At 36.6% G+C, this 9690-nt stretch overlaps 1 long non-coding RNA gene across 1 annotated transcript; it reads left to right on the forward strand.

Annotated features, from left to right (window-relative positions):
- Nucleotides 1–591: 591 nt before the first annotated feature.
- On the forward strand, nt 592–1812 carry LOC141633439 (uncharacterized). The gene is made up of 3 exons (XR_012538204.1): nt 592–888; nt 979–1302; nt 1490–1812. It is a non-coding gene; the product is annotated as an uncharacterized LOC141633439 (long non-coding RNA).
- Nucleotides 1813–9690: the final 7878 nt, after the last annotated feature.

Genomic DNA, 9690 nt, shown 5'->3' on the forward strand with positions numbered 1-9690 from the left:
AGCCCCTACGTCCGGCGGATCTTTTGCTTTATTTTTGGTACAGGGGACGAGATGAGTGTGTGGATTTGACTGGATCATCTCCTTTGACTCGGTTCGGGATGTCTGACTTTATGCCCAGACGCGTGGTGGTTAATGCGGCGGAGCGCAAGTGTGCCAAGTATCGTAGCTTGTGCGAGGTAGTTGGATATGGTTTCTTACCTTTTTCTTTCTCTTCGTTGGGGGAGTTGGAGACGGATGTTGTTGCTTTGCTCAAGCGGATTCATAAATTTTCTGTTTCCCAGGATGCTGGGGATCGCGCAGCTGCTTTTATTTTTACTAGACTTAGCTTTGCTATTGCTAAGGGAGTGGGTGCCCAGATTGTATCTCGGCTACCCACCAATTTTTTGCAAACTTTGATTTGATCTCAATAAAAAGTTCCGGTTTTTTTAATATATATATATATATATATATATATATATATATATATATATATATATATATATATAGGCGGGATCTCGTGAGTTTGGTTCTTACGGTGAGTTGTGAGTTTGGAAAATCTCAACCATTAGATCAAAAGAAACCAAGGGCAGAGATTAGATCTCATTAGTTGTACTTCTTAACACTACCCACTTCCCAACTATCTATTCACATCCCTAATTTCCGACATCAAATCATACTCCGGCAACGATCCTCTTCTTCCATGGCTTCGGTAAGTATTACATTACTTTCTCTCTTTTACTCTCTCTAACATTCGTCTAATGCAGCGGAGTTCGGAAGCTTTGAGATTCCCTGCCACGTCAGCTTCTCAAGGATAAGCTTCCTCGCTTCCTTCAAAAATGCGCCCAGACTTTCGACTCCGATAGACGCTACCGTAACGACTTGCGTTACCTCCGCATTTGGCTTCAACTGGTTAGTTTCTTGCAATTAATTAATCGATTGCTTGTTTGTAATTGAGTTAGGGAGTTGAATTTATATATGGGTGGGTGGGTGGCTCCGCAGATGGATTATGTGGATGATCCGAAAGCGTTGTTGCGGACTATGGAAGTAAACAAGATTGGGATGAAACGGTCCTTGTATTACCAGGCCTATGCTCTTTATTATGAGAAAATTAAGAAGTTTGACAACGCTGATCAAATGTATCGTTTAGGGGTTCAAAAGTAAGTCTCTCCTTTCAACTCATTTCCAGATGTGTGTGTGGTCATTCTCTCTGGAGATGGTGAAGCTGAGCCAAGCCCCGACCAGATTCTCCAGCTCACAATTGAAATATGCAAAGATGATGTTATCCCCCTTCTAGTTCACAAGCTACTCATATTTGGTTGGCAGGTAAATCAGTTTAGCCATAGTTGCATGGTTCTGACTCCGTCCATTGATCCTCAAACCGAATTGTCCTTACTAGAACATAGTCCATGAACTCGAACTTGCTCCTCGACCTAGATTGAACACTGAACCAAGTTTAAGCCTGTAATAGCCGTCTACTTAATTGGTCACTGACCCTGAGTATTTGGTGCAGGCAAGAAAAGATCTCGTCTTATGTTGGTCTGTGATACTAAAACAAGAAGTGGGGGACAGATATTGCTGTGTGGAATACACTGAGAACCATTTGGACTTATTGGACTTTCTTGTCGTCTGTTAAGCCTAAACAAAGCTGTCACTATTCTTGCTGTTTTTCCTCATTTGCTTAGTAGACTCCTTTTTTCCTTTTTTACTGTCTTGAGTACTCTAAAGTAATTCTTGAAATGTCATATCTCAATCTAAACGGATCATGTTTTTTCATACTGAACATCTGTAAACCAAGATGTTAATAGAGATCAGGATTGCATATTAGGATTAGCCTCGGCCTTTTGTGTATATCTTCAATGACTGGAGTTTCCTGTGTAGTTTACCAACTTGCATATTGGTCATATATTCTCCAAGTGTGTAGATTTCTGTGCATATCTTCATTACTCTTTTTTTCATTGACGCTGATTTTGATGTAAGCGATCGATGATGAGTGAAGATTTGAGTAATGTTTTCGTGTTGTGTGGTTTTGATTCGTCTTTTTAATTGCGTTTGTTGTTGCAATAAATTAGGAAAAGTAATTTCACCAAAATAATTATATTTATTGAATCTGAAAACAAGTAGTGGTGGCAAAATTTCTTTGTTAAATGATGTATCTCATTTGATTTGCAAGAAATAAGTGCCGAATTGATAAAATTACATTATATAAGGAGAAGGTAGTTTCTAAACAAGATTTTTTATGATATCACAAACTCAAAAGTAAAGCTCATATAGTCGAGCTTTGATCACTCCTGTAGGTCATAAATGACGCATTTTGACTACTCTATAGATACGCACTAGTAAGAGGAAACAAGAGATTTATACCCTAGAATGAGTCTGTGTATTGACTAAACTGTTTTCTTTTTAAACCGTGCCACTCTTTGAAAGTTTGGGTAGAGATCAGCACGTAGATTTCTTGTTTTTCTTTGTTATCTTTCCCTCTTGTATCAACAAGACTAACAATACTACCAGAATAACAGCACAATAACACGTGGTAAAAAAAGAGTGAAAAAAATCAAAAGTAGTAAAAAAAAAATCAAACTGACACCGGAATAACATCATAATAACACCAGAATAACAGCACAATAACACGTGTTAAAAAAGAGTAAAAATATCAAAGTAGTAAACAAATCAAAGTAACATCGGATTAACATCACAATAACACCAGAATAACAATGACACCAGAATAACAGCACAATAACATGTGGTAAAAGAAAGGGTAAAAAAATCAAAGTAGTAAAAAAATGTAAATGACACTGGAATAATATCACAATAACACCAGAATAACAGCACAATAACATGTGGTAGAAAAAAGTAAAAACAATCAAAAGTAGTAAAAAAAATCAAAGTGACACTGGAATAACATCACAATAACACCAGAATAACAGCACAATAACATGCGGTAAAAAAAAAGTAAAAAAATCAAAGTAGTAAAAAAAATCAAAAGTGAAACAGGAATAACATCACAATAGTAGCAGAATAATAGTAGAATAACAGCACAATAACACGTGGTAAAAAAAAAAAATCAAATTCGTAAAAAAAATTAAAGTGACAGCAGAATAACATCACAATAACAAATGTGAGTAACAATAACAAAGACAATAACACGTGGTAAAAAAAAAGAGAAAAAAATCAAAGTCGTAAAAAAAAAATCAAAGTAATGAGAGAATAGCATCACAATAACAGCGGAATAACAATAACAGCACAATAACATGTGGTAAAAAAAAAAAGAGAAAAAAAAATCAAAGTCGTTAAAAAATCAAGTTAAAGAAAAAAGCACAATAACAGCATAATAACACGAGGTAAAAAAAATAAGAGTGAAAAAAAATTCAAGCAAAAAAAAATTTGGTACAAAAAGAAAAAGAAAAAAATGTAACATAATGAGAAAATTAGAGAAAAACATAAGAGAAAAAAAAAAATCAAAGTTGTAAAAAAAAACATAATAACACGAGGTAAAAAAAAGAGATAAAAAAAGTAAAGAAAAAAAAAAAAAGAGTAGCACTAGAAAAAAAAAAGAGAAAATAAACTAAATAACAATGCTTTTATATGACAACTAAGATTAATCTTGGCCACTCATCTCTAATTTAGTCTAATGGTTGAGATTCCCCTAACTCACAACTCACCATAAGAACCAAAATCATCAAATCCAATCTCTATATATATATATACTCCCTCCGACCCAGACGAAAGGTAACATGGTGAAAAATGGGTTATTTAAGAAAAGAGGTAAAAAGGAGGGGCAAAGATGGAAAGATTGGTGAGTGGGCCACATGGGTAGTGGGTATTATTAAATGGGTTTAGGTGAGTTAAATAAGGAGTTAGTGGGTGGGCCACATGATGACATTTGTGTAAATATGAGGAGGGTATAAGGATTATATTGTCCAAAAATATGCCATTTATAGTATGTTACCTTTGATGTGGTTCGTCCATTTTAGGTAACTGTTACCTTTGGTCTGGGTCGGAGGGAGTATATATTTGGGATCCTATGAGAACCATCTTCCCATGAGAACCGTGAGAACCTCAAGTTCAGAACCCTTGTACCAAATGTTCAGAAGCTTTGTACTAGAGGTTCAAAAACTTTGTACCAAATGTTCATTACCAGCCGGTCACTAGATTCTTGATTACTAACGGACTTCACAATCATAATTCATCAATATTTCACCAATCATAAACAACCTACCCAAAAAACATAATAAAATAAATCACAATTTGTTAGAAACTCACATACGTTTCTCCTAAAAACAAAAAAAAATATCAAGCACTCACCCCTATAATTTCCCTATTTTCTTCCTTTTTAGTCATAATAAAGTAGTCAACCGAATAACCCAATTATAGTATTAAATCAACAAATTCAATTCCTTGAATTTTTTTTCCTTCCATTCATCAAAACAAATACGAAAAAAAACTCAAAACAATAGCTACTGTTAGTTTGTTATTGTAAAATTAGCAGCAGTAAAAATGGATGCCCAAATGATAGGTGATCAACAACAACAGCAACACCAAGCGCCGCAATAACAACTGTAACCGCCAGCGGAGCGGCTGAATCCGACAATGCAACAAGTGAATTTACAGTCGGTAAAACTTCGAGCAGAGATTTTTCGAAAGGTTATCACTCGTGTAATTGAAGATATTGAGTTTCTCTCTCGTTCTAATACTTTTCTGAAATCAGCAAAGTGTCTGTATATTTTTTTTCTTTTGAATCTATTGAGTTTGAATGTGAGTTGAGTTTGCTTGATTTTTTTGTACGAATTGGGAAGTTTAATAATGAATGATAGTCAGTTTGATTTGGTAAAAAATTGGAGACTTTAGGTTATTAAACCGTAGTTTGATTATTTTAGGGGATAAGAGATTTTTGTTTTTTGCTAATTTCGTGATAGGTGAAATGTTGATGACTTACGATTGTTAATTTAGTCAGCCAGTTAATCTTTGTACCCCACTTAAACCCTGGAACATTTAATACAAATATTTTGAACCTGGGGTATAATGTTCTGAACCTTTGGTACAGAGGTTCTGAACCCGAGGTTCTCACGCAAAAGGGGTTCTCATCGGATCAAAACCCTATATATATATATATATATATATATAATAGTAGTAGTAGTAGTAGTAACAGTAACAGTAACAGTAACAGTAACAATAATAATAATAATAATAATCAATAGGCATGATAAGCCCCTACGTCCGGCGGATTATTTTCTTTATTTTTGATAAAAGGGACGAGATGTGTGTGTGGATTTGAATGGATCATCTCCTTTGACTCGGTCCGGGATGTCTCACTTTATGCCCAGACGCGTGGTGGTTGATGCAACGGAGCGAAAGTGTGCTAAGTATCAGAGCTTGAGTGAGGCAGTTGGATATGAGTTCTTACATTTTTCTTTCTCTTCGTTGGTGGAGTTGGGGACGGATGTTGTTGCTTTGCTCAAGCGGATTCAGAAATTTTCGGTTTCCCAGAATGCTGGGGTTCGCGCAGCTGCTTTTATTTTTACTACACTTAGCTTTGCTATTGCTAAGGGAGTGGGTGCCAAGGTTTTATATCCGCTACTCACCAATTTCTTGTAAAATTAGTTTTGATATCAATAAAAAGTTCCGGATTTTTTAAATAATAATAATAATAATAATAATAATAATAATAATAATAATAATAATAATAAGAAGAAGAAGAAGAAGAAGAAGAATAATAATAATAAGAATAATAAGACTAAGAATAAGAATAATTATATGAACAATAATAAGAACAATAATAACAATAATAATAACAATAACAATAATAATATTAGTAATAACAATAATAATAATAATAATAATAGTAATAATAGTAATAGTAATAGTAATAGTAGTAGTAGTAGTAGTAATAGTAATAGTAATAGTAATAGTAATAGTAATAGTAATAGTAATAAGAATAAGAAAAAGAATAAGAATAAGAACAATAATAATAACAATAATAACAATAACAATAATAAATGAAGACTTTTAGAGAGATGAGCTTTCTCTCTCTATAAACATTTTCTCTGTTATTTAGACGCCATTGTTGAACTTCTCTGAGCTCTATGGCCCGAGGCCGAGGGCGCCCGCCCAAAGCGAGAACGCCATTGCACTCCTCGATCTCCACTGATCATCATGAGGATAATTTGGTGTGTAATTCTAACAATTCGTATAAAACCCAGGAAAATATTCCGCAAAATATAAGCCTAAATGATTTAAACGTTGATGCTATTCATTCTTATGGAGGATGAGGTAAATCTAATCATTCTTCTCCTACTCCGAAGATTGTTACTACTCCAGTACCAGTGATTAAACCTATAATTAGTCCTGTTACCTTGAATTCGCATGCTATTTCGTTGAAATCGAAAGTTGTTTCTGCTACTGATACTGTCAATAGTAGTTCTATTGCTAAGATTTGTTCTGCTATTATTCCTGATAAATCTATAGCAGTTCACGCTGTTGTTGTATCTGTGGAATCTTTGAATGCTGATGCATCTGTGGTTCCAATTCATGTGGTTCCTACTGATGAACAGTCAGCTGTGTCTAAAGCACCTATTCCTCTTGGTAGTGCTGGGACAATTGTTATTTCTGGGGATATTGATGTTCCTCCTGTTTTTGGGGATACAGTTATACCTCCAGATTCTGGCACTGTTAAGCAGGTTGGGGGTACCTCTAAGAAATGGTCAGAGGTTGTTAAGCCCAAGAATCCTGTAGGTATGAGTCTGTTCTTGCATCAGGAATGTCAAAAAGCTGGGGACATTGATGTAGATTTGGAGGACATAAAGGATGAACTTAAACTTTGGCAGCATACCTTTATGGGACATGTTATAGGTCTTAAACCTACACTGAAGCAAGTCATTGACAAGAATTGTGGGACCTTTGCTAAGCCTATTGTCCAGTACTTCAAGAAAGGGTGGTTTAGTTTTAGGTTTTCTTCTGAAGCTGAAATGCATAATGTGTTTAAAGCAGGACCATGGAAACTAAACTCTTACTCACTCATCCTTAAACAATGGACACCATCTTTCTCTACAATCATGGAGAAGGTCTCTACCATTCCTATTTGAGTGTTATTCCCAGATCTAGACCCTTATCTCTGATCTAGTGTTGTCCTCAGTAAGATGGCAAGCAGAATAAGGAGACCTATGTTTGCTGATATCCCAACCATCTGCAAAGAGAAGCTCTCCTTTTGCTAGGATCATGGTGGAGGTAGATATATCCTCCTCTCTCCCTGAATCTGTATGTCTTAATACCCCCTTTGGTCCCTCTGAGCAAAGAATCATCTATGAGTGGCTCCCTCATTAATGTATAGAGTGTGGGAAAATGGGGCACTTGGAAAGATCTTGTAAGCTGAGGAAGCCCCCTGTTAAGCCTCAATATAAGGTGGTGGTGCCTAATCAACCCAAATAGGTTTTTAAGCCTGTCAAAAAATCTTGCCTACTAGGTGGTACCTCAGTAGTGGAAAAAGTGCAGGATGTCTCCTTGACTGAGAGTTAGGAGGCTCCCTTACTTCCCCCTACTACTGAAATGCATCAAGAATGCAGTAAGAAGGGCAAGGTGGGGGATACTAAAATAGCCTTAAAGAGAGTTACCCCTCCTAAGTAAGGCGCTCCTACTCATGTTGCTCTTTGCAACAGTTTTTCTATCTTAACTGATTAGTAGAATCTAAAGGATACAACTGTTCAACAACAGGTGGCACAAAAACCTGCTGTTTCCATAGTGGACCACCCAAACCCTGAGTTGCTAGGTGGTACCTCAGCTGCTGTTCTAGAGAATACTTTCTGTTTGGCCAGCAGACTTGATCCCTCTACCACTGATCAAGGATCTCCTGCGCACGGGATTGTTTCTTCTATTCAGCTTGCTGAAAAGCATCTAGAATGCAACCAGGAGCATAGGATGGCTGGGGCTCAAATAGCCTTGAAGAGAGACTCAGCATCCAATAATGATAAAGAGAATGGAGTTGCTCTAGGGGAAAACTTACCTCCTGATAAGAGGTAATATGAAGCTATCTACCCGGAATATTAGAGGGGACAATGACCCTCTCAAAATACAGGAGGTCAGTGACTTCTTGCTTACTAATATAGCGGATGTCCTTGGTATTTTAGAAACCATAATAAAGGAAAACAAAGCAAGAACTATTATTAATAGTCAGTTTCATGCCTATAAGGTCCTTTGCAACTATAGCTCTCACTATAATGGAAGAATCTGGTTGATTTGGAAGCCTGCAACTATTTTAATCTCTCCCTTAATAATCCATGCTCAGTTTAATCATTGTCTTGTAACCCACCATGCTACTGGCTAAACTTTTCATGTTACTGTCATTTATGCTAGTAATGATGGGAAAGAGAGAACTGTCTTATGGGATGCTCTCTTTGATATCAGTCTCTCTGTGGACAAATGGATCCTTCTTTGTGATTTTAATGTTGTTAGAAATCTCATTGATAGAATTAGTAATAATTCTCCTAATTTCGAGGAAATGCTCGAGTTCAATAACTGTTTACTGCAATGTGGAGTTGATGATCTCTCTGGGACTGGGTGTGAGTTTACTTGGACTAATAAGCAAGAGGTGCGTACAAGGATGTGGTCCAAGCTGGATAGAGCCCGTGTTAACTCTGCATGGCTTAACCACCTCCCTGCTACATCTGTAAATTTTCTTCCTGCTGGGATTTCAGACCACTCCCCTGTCTTAGTCACTGTATTTGATGAACCCTATATTGGCAAACGTTTTAGCTTTCTAAATTGCTGGGTTTATCACCCCTACTATCAGTCCACTGTTCAGGAAGCCTAGAGTAGCCCTGCTCATGGCTCTACCTCTTTACTAGGCTAAAGAATGTAAAAAAGCTCTAAAGAACTTGCACAAGGAGAACTTTAGTGATATTTCTAAGAGGGTTAAGGATGCTAAAGATCAGCTATATGTTTGTCAGTAGGCTATCCAAAATTGATCCGTTGTCTGCCTCTCTTCTGAACAATGAAAAGGTTTTATTGCAGAGGTATGTACAGCTTAAGCAAGCTCAAAAAACTATTCTCCAACAGAAGGCTAAGCTCACACACATAACACGTAATGACTCTTCCTCTAAGTATTTTTATGCTAGACTTCAGGAGAGAAAATGTCAGCAAGTCATTGGTCAAATTTAGGACAAGAATGGCCAGGAGAGATTGGGGCTTGATAATGTCGCTAGTGCTTTCATTGAGTACTATAAGGGTTTACTAGGCACTACTAAGCCCATTACTCTCCTGGATGTGCCTTTTATTTAGAATGGTACATCTTTATAGCAAGAGGATTTTTGTTCACTTCTCAAGCCTATTGAAAACTCTGAAATTAAGGCTGCTCTTTTTTATATTGGTTCTGATAAAAGTCCAGGCCCTAATGGGTTCTCCTCAGCTTTCTTCAAGACCTCCTGGAATCATGTGGGTCTTGATTTTTGCAATACTGTTCAAGCTTTCTTCAAAACTGGGAAAATGTGTAAGCAGGCTAATGCTACCCTCATTACACTAATCCCTCAAAAGAAAATTAGTGCATCTGTCCTTGACTATAGGCCTATCTCCTGCTGCACTACTATCTATAAAACCATTAGCAAGGTCCTTGCTGCACGACTAAGTCCTCTTCTTCCTACCCTTATTGGGCCTGAGCAAGATGCTTTTGTCCAAGGTAGAAATATACATGAGAATATTATGTTTTCTCAGTCCTTAGTAAAGGGA

The sequence above is a fragment of the Silene latifolia genome, chromosome Y (assembly GCF_048544455.1).
Source record: "Silene latifolia isolate original U9 population chromosome Y, ASM4854445v1, whole genome shotgun sequence".
Taxonomy (NCBI): domain Eukaryota; kingdom Viridiplantae; phylum Streptophyta; class Magnoliopsida; order Caryophyllales; family Caryophyllaceae; genus Silene; species Silene latifolia.